Source organism: Thamnophis elegans, chromosome 4 (genome assembly GCF_009769535.1).
Source record: "Thamnophis elegans isolate rThaEle1 chromosome 4, rThaEle1.pri, whole genome shotgun sequence".
Classification (NCBI taxonomy): Eukaryota; Metazoa; Chordata; class Lepidosauria; order Squamata; family Colubridae; genus Thamnophis; species Thamnophis elegans.
This window is the reverse complement of record NC_045544.1, coordinates 32,731,051-32,752,436: the sequence shown is the minus strand read 5'-3', so window position 1 is coordinate 32,752,436 and position 21,386 is coordinate 32,731,051.

The following is a 21,386-nucleotide window of genomic DNA, read 5'->3' as shown; positions in this document are numbered from 1 at the left end:
TGCATGCATGCATACATACATGCATTACATACATACATAATCATATATTATGCACACAGAAACATACATACAATACATACATTTAAGGTCAGCATCAGGATTTAGGGGGTTTATTCTAAGAATTAGGGTGTGGTTAAAGGGGGAAAGCTGTGCAAAAGAGAGAAGAATCAAGTGCAGAGTTTCAGCTGCACAAACTATATAAGAAAAAAAACCTGCACCCTTGTTTTGGCAGAGGACAATTTAGGTGGCTTCAGTTAAGTAGGCAATAAATATTGCTAACTAGCTGTACCATGTCAAATGTTTAGATGGTTTCTACAGAATTAGAGACAGTTCAAGGATCTAGTTAGGAATATTTATTGCCTACTTAACTGAAGCCTTCTAAATCTGACAACATATATCACAGTTTTTGAGGACTTCCTAACTCTAGAAGGCTAGGATCTGGTGCCAATAGTATTGAATATAAATACAGAATTCAGAGTAATCTTCTGCCAAACACACAATGGGGATCTTGCATCAGCAGGTTTTTCAATCCTGATTTTTTTGGGGGGGAGGGGGGAGGTGCTTTGATTACAAAAAAGAAGCTTGATGTTACCAAGAATAAGTCATGCCACACTGGCTTTATCTTCTTCCTATCACAGAATTATTAGTTTAATAAATTTCAGTAAAACATAAAATACTGTTTTACAGTATCTTATTTAAGAGGAGGGACACAGTGGCTCAGTGGCTAATACACTGAGCTTGTTGATCAGAAAGTTCAGCAGTTCGGCGGTTCGAATCTCTAGCGCCTTGTAACAGAGTGAGCACCCGTTACTTGTCACAGCTTCTGCCAACCTAGCAGTTTGAAACCATGTAAAAATTCAAGTAGAAATAATAGGAACCACCTTTGATGGGAAGGTAATAGCGTTCCATGTGCCTTTGGCATTTAATCGTGCCGGCCACATGATCATGGAGACGCCTTCAGATAGCGCTGGCTCTTTGGCTTTGAAATAGAGATGAGCACCCACCCCATAGAGTCGGGACTAGCACATATGTGTGAGGGAAACTTTTATCTTTTACCTTTACCTATTTAAGAGGAGGTTAAAGTTGTTGCAGAATGATATGTTGGTTATCAATCTGCAGAAACTTCATTCATGGCTCCAGGTCAACTTAAAGTGCTCAGCAAACAGATCAAAGGATTTTTACAGTGTTCTTTTTTTTCTTTTTACAAATGATACAGACAAACAGCAAAGGGATTTTTTTTAAATTTGCAAATGACATAAAGAAATAGTTAACACCATAGAAAACTGAACTAAGATCAAAATTATCTTGACAAACTGGGATGTTGACCAAACTGGCAAAATAAAATTGAACCCAGATAAATGTTAAATGTTATCTACATATTTAGATAAAATGTGTATCTAGTTGTCTTGGTGTAAACACTATACTGAGGGACACAATTGGCAGCTATGTCTTTTTTTCCCCCTTAACTCAGAAATTCTGAGGGGGTTCATATCTAGACTATAGTGTAGGAGTGCTTATAACTTGGTCTCTTGCTTCAGTCCTCAAATAGATCTTAAACTATTTTGCAAAATTTTCTCTTAAAGCAAATGAATAATAATACTCTATGGCAGGAGTGTCAAACTCAAGGCCCAGGGTCGGGATTTGGCCTACGGGGTATTTAGATCTGGCCCGTGGTGCCACTCTGGAAACAGTGAAGGACTGGCCAGCAGTGCCTCTGCCAGTGAAAACAGAGCTCAGGAGGGCTGTGTGTAACTCTCCCAAGCTCCATTTTCATTGACAGAGGGTTGCAGGAGGCCATCGCAGTTGAAAACGGAGCTCATGAGGGCCGCAAGTGGCACTCCCAACTTCATCTTCTCTGGTAGAGAGTTGCAGGAGGCCGTCGAAGCTTGGGAGCCCATTTTTGCTGGCAGAGTGCTCGGGCCATCACAAGCGCCCTGACAGGAATGTTATTGAGCTGGCCACACCCACCCTGGCTAGGCCCTCTCTGTCCCCCCAAAGTCAAACACAACCCCAATGCAGCCCTCAATCAATCAATCCCTTTGTAGTTCAGATCAGGAACATAGTGGACCAAGAATTACAGGTAGTCCTCATTTAACAACCCAACATTTGAGCATGAAATTTTGGTTGTAAGTCATTGCAGTCACGAAGTGCATCACCACATGATCTGACTCTATTTTACAAACATTTGAGCCACGTGGTTGTTAAGTGAATCCAATACAGCCTATGGGCATTTTTGACATTTAAAAAAACAAAATCACAAATTGCAGTCATGTGACTACAGGATGTTGCAGCCAGTCATAAATGTGAGCTGGTTGCCAAGTGCCCAAAATGCAATCACATGGCTGGGGAGGGGAATGTGGCAGTCATAACACTGAGGATGGATTACAATTGTCTTAAAGGAAGACTATGTGTAGGACCCTTCTAATATTAGGATCCCCAAACTGATGATGAAAAAATACATCTGCTAACTACATCCTCAAGATAGTGTAATCTGGCTCCTGTGGTTGCTGAGAATGCTAATAAGGATGTAGGCTGCTTACACAGATCATGAAAAGTGAATCTGTTCTGCATTCTACCAATCATTCAGCATCTGAAATACAAGTAGTCCTCACCTTCCGACCACAATTGAGCCCAAACTTTCTGTTGTTAAGTGAGAAATTTGTTAAGTGAGTTTTGCCCCATTTTACAACTTTTCTTGCCACAATTATTAAGTGAATCACTGCAGCTGATAAGATAGTAGCCTGGTTATTAAGTAAATCTGATTTCCCCATTGACTTGCTTGTCAGAAGGTCACAAAAGGGGATCACATGATCCTGGGACACAGCAAAGTTCATAACTATAAACTAGTTACCTAGCATCTGAATTTTGATCACATGATCATGAGGATGCTACAAAGATTATAACTATGAAGAACAGTCATAAGCCACATTTTCCAGTGCCATTGTAACTTTGAATGGTCACTGTTGTAAGGACTACCTGTAGTTTGTCCATTCTGGGTGTCATAGTTTAGGAATTGTAAGATTGTGTAGAATCTAGGCAATGGTCTAACACAGAAGCCTCCAACCTAGGCAACTTTAAGACTTGTGGACTTCAATTCCCAGAATTCCTCAGCCAGCATAGGTTGAGCTCCACAAGTCTTGAAGACCCCTGTTCTAGCAAACAAGTATTTCAAGGAGAAGTAATTTAAGTCTGGAAAAGAAAGAACTGAAGAGAGACACCATCATGATCTTAAACCATAGGAACTGTTATCCCATGTAGGCTATACGGGGACAGTGGTGGATTGCTGCTGGCATTACTGCTGGTTTGGTGCGCACACAATTTTGTGCATGCACATGAGTGAAGCGTGTGTGCGCAGTTGGCCATACATAGGTCTGCGCATGTGCATAACATTAAAAATGGGGAAAAACATGCCGTGCTGACCAGGGAACTGGTTTGGAGGTGTGGCAGGCCTGGGTCACTGCCAGTTCTGGTGACCAAGGGCAGCAAACCACTACTGCTTTGGCTGAACCAGTCTGAACTGGTTAGAACCCACCTCTGGACCAGGGGTGGGAAACTGTGACCCTTTTATGACTTATGGACTTCAACTCCCAGAATTCCTTAGCCAGCCATCCTGGCTCAAAAATTCTGGAAGTTGAAGTCCAGAAGCCACAAAAGGGGCCATAATTCCCCACTTTTGGAATAGACTGTTTGTTCCAGGAATCCATAGCTAGAAATCATAGAGGAACAGATTTCAGCTAAGCTGAATTATTCTTTAAATACACTGATTCAGGAAAAGAGTACCTTGGGAGGAAGAAGATTTTCCTCTATTGGTGATATTCAAGAAGAATTGTAGTTGAATTTCTACAAAGAATTCCGCATCTGGTCGTTCTGGATTATAAATTACAATTACAGGGTGGCACTAGATAAATAAAAGATATTTTTTAACCCAGTGATTTTATCGTTCTATGAAGAGTTATGTTCAGTTTGAAGGATACATAAATAGGAGCTGAGAAGTGAAGTTAATATAGGAGATGACAAGGCTGAAGCCTGAGGGCGGGGTCAAATGCATCATCAGTTTGGAGTCTCTATGCCCCTATAAGAGACCAGCCTCTCTTGAAGTTTGTTTATTCCTCTCTGGTGCCAAATTGCCTTGACCATTAATACAACTAGTTCAGATTCTTGTGTATAGGCAGTATGAAATCAACTATTTATCCTGTCTCCTGATTTCTTGCATCTGACAGTTAAATGGCAAGAAAATGGAGAAGGAAGATTGCTGCATTTTAGCTTTACTAAGTTTATTAATATTGTAGTGGAGCAGAAACATCTTATCTTAAGCAAATGTCAATGGATAGAACCTTATGGGGCATTAAATATGTTATCATCAACTACTGCTGTTGTGAATTCTGACTTTGCTTATTTTAATATTGACATATGGTTGTTACAGACTTCTTTCTGCATTGTACTAATATTTATAATTGTGTTTACAGTAATTTTCCCTTGTACAAAGAGCTTTGACAAACTTTGAGCTTTATTGTGTTCTTCATAGAAGAAAGGTCTGAGACAAGATTACAGTATTTTAGACTAAAACTACAAATTTAAAGAATTAACATAATTATTTTATAGCAAGCCAAAAGAGTACACAATTGTGTTAATGATAGATTAGTGTCCCCACTTAGGGACATTCTGCCCAGGGTGTGGGAAGAGATCAGAAATGAGGAAAGCAGTGAATTAAAAGTATTAAATGCAAAGAGAATTATAGAATTGCCAGGGGTCATTTAAGTTATCAAGTCCAGCATCCTGCTCAGTGGAGGAATCTAAATTAAACAATTTGAAACCAGTGACATCTAGCCTCTATCTGAACACACCCAGTGGGTCTACCACCTCTCTAGATGACTGGTATTACTCTTATTCTTATGAAGCTTGTTGTAAAATTCCTCTAATTCAATTCCTGCACTCCAGCATCCTAGGCATCCAACACTACTTCCTGTGATTTCTCTTACAATCACTGCTTATTCAGAGAAATGAGTAGATAATTACTCAGTTACCCATAATGGGTAATCAATTAATCTCAGGATACACCCCTTGCTGTCAGCAGTTATTCAGGAAATGGCCATTTCAGAAAACCCCTCAGAACTTAGTTCCAGGAAACAGCTTCTCTAATTATTCTTCACTCTTCCTCTACTCAGCCTCCTTAATAAACTTCTATAAACTTTTCCATGTCATTGTTTCAGTGGCATTACACACTGGACCTTGGAGAAAGGAGCAGAGCCAAATTCTGAATTACTACAATACAATACAATAGCAGAGTTGGAAGGGACCTTGGAAGTCTTCTACTCCAACCCCCTGCCTAGGCAGGAAACCCTATACCATTTCAGACAAATGGCTATCCAACATCTTCTTAAAGACTTCCAGTGTTGGGGCATTCACAACTTCTGGAGGCAAGCTGTTCCACTGCTTGATTGTTCTAACTGTCAGGAAATTTCTCCTCATTTCTAAGTTGCTTCTCTCCTTGATTAGTTTCCACCCGTTGCTTCTTGTTCTACCTTCATGTGCCTTGGAGAATAGTTTAACTCACTCTTCTTTGTGGCAACCCCTGAGATATTGGAACACTGCTATCATGTCTCCCCTAATCCTTCTTTCTATTAAATTAGACATACCCAGTTCCTGCAACCGTTCTTCATATGTTTTAGTCTCCAGTCCCCTAATCATCTTTGTTGCTCTTCTCTGCACTCTTTCTAGAGTCTTCACATCTTTTCTACATCGTGGAGACCAAAATGAATGCAGTATTCCAAGTGTGGCTTACCAAGGCATTATAAAGTGGTATTAAGACTTCATGTGATCTTGATTCTATTCCTTTGTTTATGCAGCCTAGAACTGTGTTGGCTTTTTTGGCAGCTGCTGCACACTGCTGGCTCATATTTAAATGGTTGTCCACTAGGATTCCAAGATCCCTCTCACAGTTACTACTATTGAGCAAGGTACCACCTATACTGTACCTGTGCATTTCATTTTTCTTGCATAAATCTAGAACCTTACTCTTTTCACCATTGAATTTCATTTATTATTATTTTAATGTTCAAGTTTGTCAAGATCCTTCTGTATCTTGAGCCTATCTTCTGGAGTGTTGGCTATTCCTGCCAGCTTGGTGTCATCTGCAAATTTGATGAGTTCCCCATTTATTCCCTCATCCAAATCATTGATGAAGATGTTGAAGAGTACTGGGCGTAAAACAGAGCCTTGGGGTACTCCACTTCATACTTCCCTCCATGTAGATGCAGTTCCATTGAGGACTACATGTTGAGTGCGGTTGGTCAGCCAGTTACAAATCCATCTGGTGGTGATGCTTTCCAACCCACATTCTTCTACTTAATCTAGTAGTAGGTTATGGTCTACCTTATCAAATGCCTTACTGAAGTCCAAGTAAACTATATCGATGGCATTCCACTAATTTTGTCACTTTGTCAAAGAATGCAATAAGATTAGTCTGGCATGATCTGTTTTTGACAAACCCATGTTGGCTTTTGGCTATTACTTTTTTTACTTCTAAGTGTTTGCTAATTTGTTGCTTGATTATCTTTTCCAGAATCTTCCCTGGTATTGAGGTCAGGCTGATAGGTCTGTAGTTTCCTGGATCTATTTTTTTTATTATTATTATTTTTTGTAGAATTGGTTTTCCTTTTCATCTTCCTCTTCTGCAGACTCAATTGAAAATCATTTCAGAGACAAATTGAAAAAAGGGAATTCTTTTTTTTCCCCCTTTCAGTAGATAAAGCTTTCATGGCTCCCAGGGATTCTTCCCATAAGGAGTCGAAAACCCAAAAGTTAACATTTTCCAAGACTTAATATTTTTTTTCTTTTGTTATTATAAAGAATGTTGCACTGTAACTATCCTTTAAACTCACCAACCTGTCTACATTTTTCTCTCTCAAAGGAAGCAATCCATTTATGCTTTTCAATTGTCTAAGCTCGGGAAATAAAGGATTTACAAGTAGCTGCAACAAGCATTTCAGGTTTGCTTTTTTGGATGTTTAGCGTGGGAAACAAAAAAGGGAATTGTGTGTGTGTGCATCTGAATGAATTCTTCCAGCATTTGTTGGCTTGCAGTAAGCCCGGAGGAAAAATATTCACATTTCATTACATCAGGTTGGGATTATCAAATGCTATTGTCATCTACACAAGCTTTCTTTGAATCACTGTTCAGTTTGCACAAATAACTTGTATTCAAAAGCTGAAAAGTGGGCCAGTTCTTTGCATTCAATGAACTTCTTTTCTGCTTTCTGGAGAGGAGAGGAGCCAAGTTTCTAGACAAACAAAACAAAACAGGCAGCATCTGATCAGTTGCCAAAACCGGCTATCAGGCTTTTTTCTAAAGTAGCCTAATTCTCATCCTGACCAAGCCTCTATTCTATCTTCATTTATTTATTCCAGAATTTTTGCAACCACACTTATTCTTGGTTGGTGCTGTCACAGCTTGATTATTTTTAACTTTCTAATTATCTAGGCATCTAACAATGCTTCTTGTATTCTTGGAATATTGGTGCTTGCCCACAGCAATTGAGCATAACTTCCAAAGGAGCCCTAGCAGCAGTGGTGGGATTCAAATTTTTTTACTACCAGTTCTGTGGGTGTGGCTTGATGGCTATGGAATAGCTTGGTGAGCATGGCAGGGGACAGATACCGTAAAATCTCCATTCCCACCCCACTCCAGGTGAAGGTTCCCCCAAATCCCTCCTGATCAGCTGGGCCTTGGGAGGCAGAGAATAGATAGGAGCAGGGCCAGTCAGAAGTAGTATTTACCAGTTCTCCAAACTACTCAAAATTTCTGTTACTGGTTCTCCATAACTGGTCAGAACCTGCTGAATCCCCCCTCTGATTACATCCATCAGTCTATGACAACTCATCATGGTCAACTTACCATGGCCAACTTGCCACAGCCACCTTGCTGTGGCCAACTGTCCCAGTCAACTCACCATGGCCAATAATAAAAAGAACTGGTAAATACAACCTTTGACTGGCTCCTCCCCCATCTATTCTCTGTCTCTCAAGTCCCAGCTGATCAGGAGGAAATGGGAATTTTGCAGTAATCTTCTCCTGGAGTGGGGAGGGAATGGAGATTTTACAGTATCCTTCCCCTACTATGCCCACCAAGCCACGCCCACCAAGCCATGCCACGCCTACCAAGCCATGTCCACAGAACTGGTAGTAAAAATTTTGAATCCCACCACTGGATGTAATCCCACCTTGGTGCTCTCTCAGTTTATTTGCTTCCGTGCAGATATTTCATTACCTAAAGTAGTTAACAGTGTTATTGCTAGTTTGCTCAGAATTCAAAAACAATGGAACATTTAAAAATAAAATATTAAAAACCATTCAATTTGATGCACAGTTCCAAATCATGTGACTCTGAATCTTGGTAGTCCATAAAAGAGTTTTTATTGTTCATCAGACAGAACTGGGTAACATTTACATAAATATTTCCTTCTGCAGATCAGACACATTCCAAATTATCAAATAAATAGACATAAAAATGTTTGTGGTCAAGGCAAAGAAAAATATAATAATAAAGAGGATCAGAAAAAGCATAGATTTCTTATACATTAACAAAATGTGTTGTATATGTATTTATGACAAAAAAAATACAAAATTGTCCATGCTTATATTTTTACACTTGCCTAAATATACATAGGGCCATGGTGGCTCAGTGTCTAAGACGCTGAGCTTGTTGATCAGAAAGGTCAGCAGTTTGGCAGTTCAAATCCCTAGTGTCATGTAATGGAGTGAGTTCCCGTTACATGTCCCAGTTTCTGCCAACCTAACAGTTCGAAAGCATGTAAAAAATGCAAGTAGAAAAATAGGGATCATTTTTGTGGGAAGGTAACACATTCCGTGCACTTTTGGCGTTTAGTCATGTCAGCCACATGACCACGGAGACGTCTTTGGACAACGCTGGTTCTTCGGCTTTGAAACAGAGATTAGCACCGCCACCTACAGTCGGGAATGACTAGCACATATGTGCTATGTGCTTTACCTTTTTATACATACACAGGCACAGTTATAATTACATGATTAATACTGAAGTTGGTTTAGCAATGAGAAGTTTTCAATATTTGAGCCGAGCTGGCGCAGTGGTTAAATGCAACACTGCAGGCTACTTCAGCTGACTGCAGTTCTGCAGTTTGGCTGTTCAAATCTCACCGGCTCAGGGTTGACTCAGCCTTCCATCCTTCCGAGGTGGGTAAAATGAGGACCCGGATTGTCATTGGGGGCAATATGCTGACTCTGTAAACTGTTTGAGAGGGCTGAAAGCCCTATGAAGCGGTATATAAGTCTAACTGCTATTGCTATTGCTATTGCTATTTACTAATTATAATCAAAAAATATATAACAGGCACTGGGGTTTTTTGCAAATATGTAAGGTAAGTGGTAGAAAACATTTCAGCTAAAATTTCTGCTTCTATAAAGCTCTTGTTAAAAACTTAAGAGCAGGGTTCATATAAAAAAAAATGCCATTTATCAGGTTGCATTCTTTGGGAAACTGAATCCTACAGCTGCTCCTTCTCCTTCCCAAAAGAGTTCTATTCCCACATGGTGGAATTGATCCTTTGTCTTTCTTTCTGCAAGGAATAGCTAAATAAATTCCAAAGTTTGATAGAGGAGACGGACACCAGAGGGCACCCTTTTGTTTTTGGGCAGTTCTCAAAAGAGTTTCTCTGAGGGAAGTGATTTTTCGTGGTGTGGGTGGGTGTTTGTGTGTGTGTGAATGTTAAAGTTATTTTTAATTTCAAGGCTTATTAAATGGCAACAGCTGTGTACATACACCCCTCTATTTTGTATGGGCTGGATCAGGATACAATGAAGGTTTACGTAATCTACATCCTGTAATAGAGTTGTGGACATATAAACAACTTAAAGTAACCAAAGAAGCTGACATTTTTTTCTCTTGTTCCTTTCTTTCCTTAGCCATGAAAATGTCAGTGCTCCACATTTTACATGCCTGCCCATACTAAAAGTTCTCTTGTACTTTTTTCTTCTTGTTGTTCACTTGAATGAAATAAATTTGCACTTTCCCTGCCCCCTGATGAAAAAGAGATTTTTAGTGAAATTCTCGTGTACAGGGAGTGATGATCTTGATGTTGTGGTCCGCCGGCAACCTGTGGAGCTGGCAGAAGAATCGGACAGCGAAGAGGTTGGGGAGGAACATGGGCATTGTTTAAACAGCAAGGTGGCCAAGGGAGGTACACGTGTTCCAGATTTTCACTATTCAATTTTCTGCTGGCTCCTGGGCTTTCCACATTCCAGTTATCACAGGGGTGAAATCCACTTACCTTTGCTACCAGTTTGGTAGCAATATGAGCATGCATGTCACAGGGTCAAAGATGGACGTGATGATGTCCAGGTGGGTGGGCGGAGCTACTGAGCATGCCTGCAAAGGTAAGCAAACAGTGAGGGGGGAAATCCGCTGTGCCACACGATTTAGATTAGCTAGAAAGCAGGAAATCCTGCTTTCTAGCTAATATAAATTGCATGTCACAGCTGATAGTCGGAAAAGCATTTTTTTTTACTCCTGGTTCGGGCAAACCAGTAGCATTTTTACTACTGATTCAGGAAAATTGATCCAAACCGGTAGCATTTTACCCCTGAATTATTGCCAAGGAAGTTACTATTAAGGAGCTTCTCCCAATGAATTTTTCCAGATGGAAATTGTGGACAGCCAAGGTAGTCTTTTTTTCCCCTCTTGATGTCTTCAAGTCATTGTTGACTGAACCAGTTCCTACAGTTATCTTAGCAAGACTTCATTAGTGGTTTTCCCTTGCCTCCTTCCTAGAGCTTTAGTGACTGGCCCAAGTCACCCATCTGATTTTGTGCCTAGGGCAGGACTAAAACTCACAATCTTCCAATTTCTAACCAAATGCTAGAACCTTAATCTCTACACCGAACTGAGTCCCTCAAGATCGCTTTATGTTGATGGAACGATACATAGCAAAAAAACAAGAACTACATTGTTTGCAATTTAAAAATAAGCAAAAAAAAAAAATCACCAGAAGAAAATTCTCAAACTTCCTAAGAAATAAAGCCCCAAATCCCAAAACCCTTTTTGGGGATGGGGAATTTTTGAGAAACTGCAAGGTATATTTGGGCACAGCTTTATTAAAAATAAAATAATAAATGTCTACTCAGTGATGTGTAATCTCTTATACCATTATATCATGCAGCCTCCATAAGAATCGCTTCCTGCTGCCTATGATGTTTGATATTTCCAATAGCAGAACAATTCTTAGTGGTGCAAAAATATCTTCCATACGCATTCACAGTGATCTTTTTTTTTTAAGTCACGGGCTATTGGCTAAAGAAGAGCAAATAAACTTGAAATTCATAGGGTTTATATTCTAAGACTACCGTGTTTTTCAGACTATAAAACACACATTTCTCCCCCCAAAAAGTGGGTGGAAATGTCTGTGCGTCTTATAGACCAAATACTGTTTTTGGCCTCTCAAAACATCCCCCCGCATCCCATTTTTTGCCAAAAATGTGCCCGTTTTTGGCAAAAACAGGACACATGATGGGTTTGGGAAGCCTGCAGTGATCCTGGGGGCCAGGGAGGAAAAAAAACCAGATGCACTGAGGCCAAAAATTATTTTTTTCTTATTTTCCTCTTCAAAATCTAGGTGCGTCTTATACTCCGGTGTGCCTTATAGTCCGAAAAATACAGTACTTATAACTCTTGCTGATGTAAATGAGGACCTGCTCTTTACCTTTGCTAGTGCTGTAGAGGAATAAATTTGGACAGAAATAATTTATTCTTAATGAACAGTCCCAATGTCTATTAAAAACCAGACCCTCATTATGCCTGGACGCTGTATTCAGCGATGATGACAGCCATTAAACATCACTGGGGCGGGCGGGGGGGAGAACTATAATCCAACTTTTAACAAACAAAGTGACCTTATAACTGGGCCATTCTCAACCTTACATTAAATATGCTTTGATTCAACTCCAGCCCATGCAGGACAATGGCATGGCTTATATTTTCTAGGCCATGGACAGGTGTTGTGATTAGTGGAAGTATTTGCTCAGGAAGTATGTTGGCTGGTGGCAGACTCTCATTAATCCCAATGGGAACAAAAGGGCAGTGTGCTCTCTAGGGAAGGGAGATAAGTATAACCTTGAAGTAAGGTCAGAAGAACCATTTCTCTGGTTCAATTTATTGCTGTTATATTCTCTGCAAGGCTATGCCCATGTGCATTTAATCATTTGCATGGACGCTTGAAGGTTATTTTTCCCCCTTCTTGTTTCTGTGTTCAGATTCCTATTCAGGGTTCCCTCTGGGTGGTCATATGTTCTCTTTTAAGGAGGACAGTTCTTTATCTGAAAGGATGTCCTCTTTTCTTCTTGAAGAGATGTCCATGTCTAACATGGCCTCGACAAGACCTAGGAAGAGAGAAGGAGCTCATGTCCATCACCAGAGAGGAGAACCTGACAAGCAGATTGAGTAAGCATACTTACATGGTCTTTCCCAGTAAGGGAAAATGTATGCTTGCATTTCCATTTTAATTATTTCCTGTATGACAGGGAAGAAAGGAGCTTGCGCTCCTCAGAAATCACTTAATACAGGACAATCCTAATATTAAATTCCCATATTTGCCCCATAGTAGAAATAATGAAGAATTGAGTGGTTACTAATTTACCCAAGATGTTACCTTTCAATGTGTCAGGATTCCAAGTAAGATCCATCACAAGCAAAAACTTCCAAGCAAGTGGATCCAATGCCCTGTTCAAACCTGGAAATCTAAAGTCTAAACATTCTGGAATCACTCGGTAGTTCTTTCTTTTGCACCAAGGTTTGGATGCCTTCCAGGTTATCTGGAAATCTTGGGGGTGCTTAGACACCTAGATTCCTGTAGGTTTCTATTGCTGACATTTGCAGTCCAGTGTTCCCATTCAAGTTTCAAGTGCATAATTGAAACCTTTGTGGTTAAAAATGTAGAATAAGCTCCTGTCTCAGTATCTCTGGCTATATTGGCATACATAATAGATGATAGTTTACATATGAGGCTAGATCCATGATGGCGAACCTATGGCACGCATGCCAGACATGGCACACAGAGCCCTCTCCGTGGGCATGCGTGTCATCATCAGCTGGTCCTCGCGGTCGCCAGAGCATTAGAAAACAGCCTGAAAATGGCTTGAAAAATGCCCCCAAAACAGGCTGTTTTGGGGTTGTTTTCCAGGCCATTTCTAGGCTGTTTTGGGGAACATTTTTGGATTGTTTCAGGCTGTTTTGGGGGGGGGGCTGTTTTGGGCCATTTTCTGGCCCATTTTATCCCAAAAAACAGCCTAAAAATGGCCTGAAACGGTCCAAAAATGGTCCAAAAAGAAGTCTAAAAATGACCAGAAAACAGGTATGCATGCTGTTCTTTGGGTTTCCAGTGCACATGTACACACATTTCAGTTTGGGCACTCGGTGCCGAAAAGGTTCGCCATCACTGTGTTACATTATAGTTTTGCTGCATCAAATGCACTAATACTGAATATCAAATCTTCTTAGCCAAATCAGTGCATTAAGCATTACACATGTGCAGAGTATTCTTGCCTTGTATGTCATCCTACTCAAAGTCAGTAGAGATAGGAAGGTAAATAGCAGTCTCTCTGTCCATAGAAGTGGGAGGGAATCTATTCTGCCTGCTCTACTAGCATTGGGAGAAGAACCATCTCACATTCCTCTTGCACCTTCCATAAACAATAGATTGAAGGGGGTGAGAGAACATCTATCTGATATTCTTTAGAAAAACCTAAAAATATACTGTGCTCACTTCCTGTGAAAGACTCTATGCTTTAGTCAGTATCCTGCTTGGTTAATTAAATCCTTTATATATTTTGCTGGCAGAGAACTTAGATGTCTAACAATTGGGTATCAGACCTTGTATCCCACAGTTCTTGATGCAAGCCTTTGTGGTGATGTTGGCTGCCTGAATTAAGTCACAGGATCCCTCTATCAGGTGCAGCAATCAAAATAAAGCATGCAGATCTAAATAGTTGACAAACAATGATTCCCTCATACTGAAGCTGGCATCTATTAAATTGGTATCTTTAATCACCTTGTTCTTTGCTTCCTCTCTGAATGGCATTCCCCTTATTAGTCAGGCTGGGACTATCCATCAGATTATGGACTTGGTCACCTGTCCTGGATCTTTATGTTTATTCATGTCCTGCTGATGATCTGCTCTTGAAATGGCAACAAGGACCATTGAAGTGGCCTGGAATGAAAACAGGCCCATGATACTGAATCCCATGCCACAGTTATTATTCTCTGCAGTCTTAGTAAAGCTTTTAACAGTTGTCTCTTGGATGTCAGATTCCTCTTACTGCTTTTTGAATACTTTAGTGTTCTAGGAAATGCTTCTTATCTTCTGTCCACAATGAGCCCCAGATGCCATATCTACTTTGGGGTTGTCACTAATACTTTCCTGAATATATTGCAAACCCAAAGCTCTAGTTAATACTCTTGACTCCCGTGACCCGTCAAAAGCGTGAACGTCATAAGCGCGCCGACAACACCGCGGCGCTAAAACCGTGATGTCAAAAGCGCGCCAACAACAGCGCGCCGACAACAGCGCGCCGACAGAAGCGCGATTTAATTTAAGGTAAGATTTACAGTTAGGTTTAGGGTTAGGTTTAGGGTTAGGTTTAGGGTTAGGTTTAGGGTTAGGTTTAGGGTTAGGTTTAGGGTTAGGTTTAGGGTTAGGTTTAGGGTTAGGTTTAGGGTTACGTTACAGCGCGCTTCTGTTGGCGCGCTTTTGTCGGCGCGCTTTAGGGCTAATTAGTCGCTCATTCGTCGCGCGCTTTTGTCACCGCGCTTTAGACACCGCGGTTTAGTCAGGCGCGCTTTTGTTGTGTGCGCATTTGTGGTGGAACCCTTGACTCCATTCTCCCTTGAAAGTACTCTGATGAGTAAGTCATATAAATAGGCATCAATATAGGCTCCCTGGCCTATATTGGTCTCTAGAATAGAGCTTAATCATCAAGTGAAAAAATAATGCTAGATTAGGACTAGAAGGATCTCACTGAAATCTCAGATTAGTCTTCAGCCTAATCAATGTGCAATATATAGTTAAAGGAATGATGACCAAGCAAAGATTATTAGTATCTGGACAGTTACAGATTTTCAAACAAAAGTTTTAAAAATTTAATGACTGATTGGGAATTTGCTGATTTATAGAAGGTATTTAACAAAAGTATAGTCTGCTAAAGATAAGGGAGAAAGTTACAAGTACTTTTTTAACTGATTCTATTATGGACTTTGTTATGTTTCAGGAGAAGAATAATGTTTTCACTTTATTGTTCCCACCTGAATTCTGGATTGGTCAATTCATAAGTTTCCCTTATGTGTTTATCAGCCAGATGGTGAGTTGTAATTAGATATGCAATACAAAAATCTGTTCTCTTTTGGGAAAGTTCCTATTAATTTAATTACAAGAGAATGTGCATGCTTCTTCTTAATTCAATCATTGGCAGGGTTAAATGAATAATGGTAATCAAAGCTTTATATTTCCGACAGTTCCATGAATTTCTCCCAGTTGCACCACTTTATTCGGGACAAACATGGATATAAAATGGAAATTCTGAGATAAATTTTTGAGTAATGTCTTTAGAAAAATACAGGTCACTAACAGAGAGGCAATAAAACTGAGTTCCTCTGCCACACAGTAATCAGAATTGGTCATTGTTCCATGCATAAGATTATTCCCATTATTGTAGAGAAACCTCTATGCCCATGTTTATACTTATTTAAAAAATGGGGTTGATAGAGATGTAGAGATGTAGATATAGATATAGACATATATGGAGATACAGGAGAGACACAGAGAGACATAGAAACAGATGGAGGGAGGAGGAGGGAGGGAGGAGGGAGGGAGGGAAAGAGAGAGAGGGGGGAGAGATCCTTATGTATGTATATTCCATCTTTCCTCCAGAAGCACATTTTTATTTGTCTATTTTCCCTCATAATTCTGTACAATAGCTTTGGTTTGGCAAATATGACTGCCCCTAAATTACATAGCAAGCTATATGATTGAATTTAGATATCCTCAATCTTAATCTAATAGATCATATCTAACCACTGTAATATAGAGGCTGGGCTACTAACTAAGGAAAGGTTCACATTTCCTCATGTGATTCTCTAAACAAGAGCATGGTATATACATGCAAAATAAATAAAGAGAAACGTTTAGGGATCATGTTACTATCCATCATTTTAAGTGCAAAGAATTGACTAGAAAAAAATATAGACAAAAGATACCACAATAACACTGAGCTGTGTCCTAATAAAACAAAACCTTAAAGTCTTGTTAAAGCCAAGGTCAGGCCAAATCTCTATGATCAGAGGTGGTCTGTGGGGCCTCAGGTGTTTTGCTACTCTGGAAAAAGTTGGCCTTAAATTCAATTGACTCTGAAAATGGAAACAAACACTCCTCCATCCAAATAATCCACTATTGTTATTAATCTTAGCAGCAAGCTATTTAGGTTCTTTTCTTTAAAAGAAAAATCCTTTCTGTGGATAGTGGGTAAGGAATAAAACACTGATATTTTTAACAATACTGCCACAGAAAAATCTGACATATTTTAGGAACACAATTCATACCTTTCCCTTTGATGATAAGAATTAATTTTGTGCAATGAGTATAATAAACTTTGTTCATATTCGGTTAAACACACAATTACACACAGATCCACCTTCCTTTGTGATTAATTGATTGGTGACTTGAGACAGAGTTTTCCTTCATTGTTCCACTTGTTTGAAACAAATTCCCCATCTTGACTGATGAAGGCATCAAAAACTCTCTTTTTAAATAGGCTGTTTTTGTTTGTTCTGATCCAATTTAAATCTGTTTTTCACCTCCATGAAGGGAAATTGGCACTAGACTAAGTTTAATAAGCTCCAGCACAATCAGGATTGGATGACAACAGGATTGGATGGAAAAATGTGAGAACTGTCTTCAAATTATTTTAAATCCAATAAATAGCATGGTATCGCTCTTATGATTTCATTGCATAACAAAACCGTAACTCCTTTTAAATCTCTCCATAATGCAATGGTAATAGCTGAATCTGCAGGATGAGGAGCAGGCTAGCTCTGGATCAGGTGTTTTTATGCAGAGCTGCTTATTGAGCTTTGTGAAGTAAACCGTACATTATCTGGGGCCCTATTCCACTCCACGTCTCCCCTCCCTCAGCTATAGAGAATAGACATATTAATTGTGTTTGATTTTACTATAAATAAATTAACTTGCAGTTAAACCACATTTAGTTTTGGCTCTGTTGGAGGATGGATGCCACTCAAAGGTCATGCTTGACCGTGGAGCGGAAAACGATTGTGTCTTCAGAAGCTCTGGAATCTGACATCATGCATCACTTGGCATCCAGCCAGTCACTACCGCTGGCATTGCTCATCATTGCTCCTTAGTCACCGTTTGGACAAGGAAAATAGCTTTCAGCTCAGGGAAAGAACCTGGCACGGAGCATCTGCCATTCCTTGAATAATGTGAAAAGAGACTGCCAGAAGCATTTCAGAAGCGTCATTACTGCTGCAAAGGAGGTGGGCTGCCAAATGCATATAGCAATAATATAGAGAAGCCCTGCAGGATTGAGAACATCTAAACTCAACTCTTGGTCTGGGTTGTTTTTTTAGGAGCAATACTTAATCATGAAACTGGCTGGGTGACTTTGGATCAGCCACTCTGTCTCAGCCCAACTCACCTCACAGGCTTGTGGTGGTGGTGAAAATGGAAGGAAGGGGAAATATTAAGTATGTTTGCTGCTTTGGGTTATTTATAAAAAATAATAAATGTGGAATAAAAATAAAATACATAAGATAACGTAAGTCTCTCAGCGACTTCTTCTAAGATTGTGTTTTTCCATTGCCCATCGTAGCATGCAGCTCTAGGAGACTTGTATGTAGGGTGGGCGAGTGGCACACTGGTGTTGTGACACAACTATCACATTTTATGTTATTGCTACAGATATTGCCAAGCAGGACTGCTTTCAAATCCAGGTTCAGTTGCCTCAAGTGGCATTAAGATAGATGATAGATAGATAGATAGATAGATAGATAGATAGATAGATAGATAGATAGATAGATAGATAGATAGATGATAGATAGATATAGACAGACAGACAGACACACACACACACACACATATAAATATAAATAATATAAATATAAATATAAATAATATAAATATAAATAATATAAATATAAATAATATAAATATAAATAATATAAATATAAATATAAATATAAATATAAATATAAATAATATAAATATAAATATAAATATAAATATAAATATAAATATAAATAATATAAATATAAATATAAATATAAATATAAATATAAATATAAATATAAATATAAATATAAATATAAATATAAATATAAATATAAATATAAATATAAATATAAATATAAATATAAATATAAATATAAATAATATAAATATAAATATAAATATAAATATAAATATAAATATAAATATAAATATAAATATAAATATAAATATAAATATAAATATAAATATAAATATAAATATAAATATAAATATAAATATAAATATAAATATAAATATAAATATAAATATAAATATAAATATAAATATAAATATAAATATATATAAATAAATAAAACAATATTTGCCCATTCCGCTTGAACATTAGAGAGAGAGCTCATGCTATAATCACAACCCCATAAATAGGAGAAACTGGATACACCATTGTTAAGATGATACTGTTGCCCTTTCATAAGGACACTGTTCACTGGAGAAAGAATGACTGACCTAAATCGTGCAAGAGGTAGATTCACGGGTCCGTACATATAGCTGAGAAGTCTGGCATCTTTCCTTTTTTAATCTGATGTATGCAATGGATGTGCCACCTTTTGTTCAGGAGTTCAAAAGAGCATGCCCAGCCCTCCCCCTTCCCATTTCTTGCCACAGGAGAACAAATGTGAGGTAGATTGCGAACAACCCACTGTAAAGCTGACTTAAAATTCTAATCTCCCCACTCCTTGCCTACTTCACCCCATTAGCTCATACTCTAGACAAGAGGTGGGATTCAATTTTTTTTACTACTGGTTCTGTGGGCATGGTTTTGCATAGTGGGCGTGGTTTGGTAGGTGTGGTAGGGCAAGGATACTGTAAAATCCCCATTTCCACCCTACTCCAGGGCAAGGATACAAAAATACCCATTACCTCCTCACCGCCCTAACCTGCTTTCCAACTCCGTTCTCCTGTGCAGGGCAACAGAAGAAGACCCAGGAGGTAGCAAAAAGGAGCCAGCCAGTGGTGGTATTTGCCGGTTCTCCGAACTACTCAAAATTTCTGCTACCAGCTCACCAGAACCAGTCAGAACTGGCTGAATACCACCTCTGCTCCAGACCGAATTAAACTTAAATACAGATGTAGAATATTCCAGTGGTGTCCCAATATATGGTAAATGTTGACATTCACATGTGACGGTGCATGGTTACCTAAATGTGCCTTCTATATACCTGTACAGTATATAAGCCAAGAATAGAAATCTACCTAGCTATTTTTAGATCCTACTTTTAAACCGAGCTGGGATTGTCAATATTTGCATGAATATCATTGTGTACGTCAATAAAGGGAACAAAAATGCTGTGTTTTCTTTCTTCAGAGCAAATAATGAAGTGCAAGTCTATTATCTTGAGCTATTTTCTGCCCTCTCGGATACATTTCATCTCTGGCCAGATTCCTGCAAAAGCAGCAGTATTTCCTGTCCATGGAAAAGCAATTAAAAAGAGTATTCCTATTTAAGGATTTCACTGGTGGGCAGGCAGGCAGCCAACACTCATTTAATCACCACACTTTTACCCAAAAAAGGAGGGGTGAACTATCAGAATGAACAAGATTCCTAAGAGGAAATCAGTGGAGAGAATTCAAACTGCAACAGATTCAAGTATCTACAATCACCATCATGTTCTTGTTCTTCATCTTCACACTGCCAAGCCACAGTTGGGCATGAATCTGAAAGGCATTTTCTGCTTCTTTTCATGCTCAAATTCTTCCCATATATCTTAATGCAAAACACAAAGGCCTCCTTATTTCCTTTAAAACTTAACAACACCTTCTTTGAAGCACTCCTCATGATGTTACAGCAGCTTTCACCAATGGGTTGTCCCCCAAGTGTGGGACTCTAGTTCCCATAATTCCATGGAACCTTACAAAGTCCTTCAAAGTAGGACTCAAAAAAAGCATGAAGCTGGATACTTGGTATATTGGTATTGAGTTATGCAAGGCTTCTTCCATCTCATCCCCCTCTGTTGTGATCTTCATCCCTGGGACTTTCCCTTTGGTTCTTCTGGCTGACCATTCCTTGAAGGAAGGAAAAGATAAAAATAAAATAAAAATAAAGAATGTATAAGCCAGGACACTAAGTTTGGAGCAAGGAAGGGTGGTTCATTTTGATGAACTGAGCCTCCTATGATTCTTCTCCGTCTGTTGATATTAGAGAAGAATTACTTCCATGGTTCCGGATCTAAATAAAATCTCCCTCATGCAGTGAACTTTTTCCTCTACCTTCAAGGCCCTGCAGCAGCAGGCAAATCTCAGAGGACCAATATTAGTTCTGGCACCCAGGTACCCTGGCACCAAGGGGACACTTTCTTAAATAGCCTCTCTTTTGCACAGACCTCCCAGCTCTGATTCAAAAGCAAGCAAGCAGCCAGTTTATCTTCTCTCAGCCAACTTTATCTTCTCCCCAGCTGCTTTTTGGGAAGCAGCCTGGCCTTAAATTTTTTGTACACACACACCCATCTGATCTCAGATATACAAGCAAAGAACAGCTAATGGGGCTGCCAGAGGTATGTAGGAGGGAACAGCTGACCTCTCTGCTCAGTTTTTTGCATTTAGCTGAAGAACCCAAGATAACAGCTAGCCTCAACTCTAGGACTTTTCATTGGAAGGAATATGTATAGTGTTATCCTCCCCTACCAAATCTTGTCCTCAGTTTTGATACATGGGGAAAGGGACTCCCCTCATTTGATTTAAAATTAGTACACAATGCCAAAGAACAAGAGACGATGCCACCTTGAAGAGTGTGACTTTCTTGAAGGCTTCAGGCAGACAGCGGGGGAGGCCTAGGAACTGCACCCCAATGGACTTTAAATCCATCAAAGTGGTTCTTATGAATCTATGCTTATTACTATATTTCTGCAGAAAGGATAAAGAACAGTGTGCATTCATTCATTTCTTGTGCTTTTTTCATTTCAAGAAAAGTCTGACCAGGAGTGTGACAAGCCAAAGGGGAATTGCGCTGCATTGCGGCTATGCTGTGTATCACAAACACATGCTCTCTTCTCCCCTCTCATCTAATCTTTCCTTTTATTAATTTAA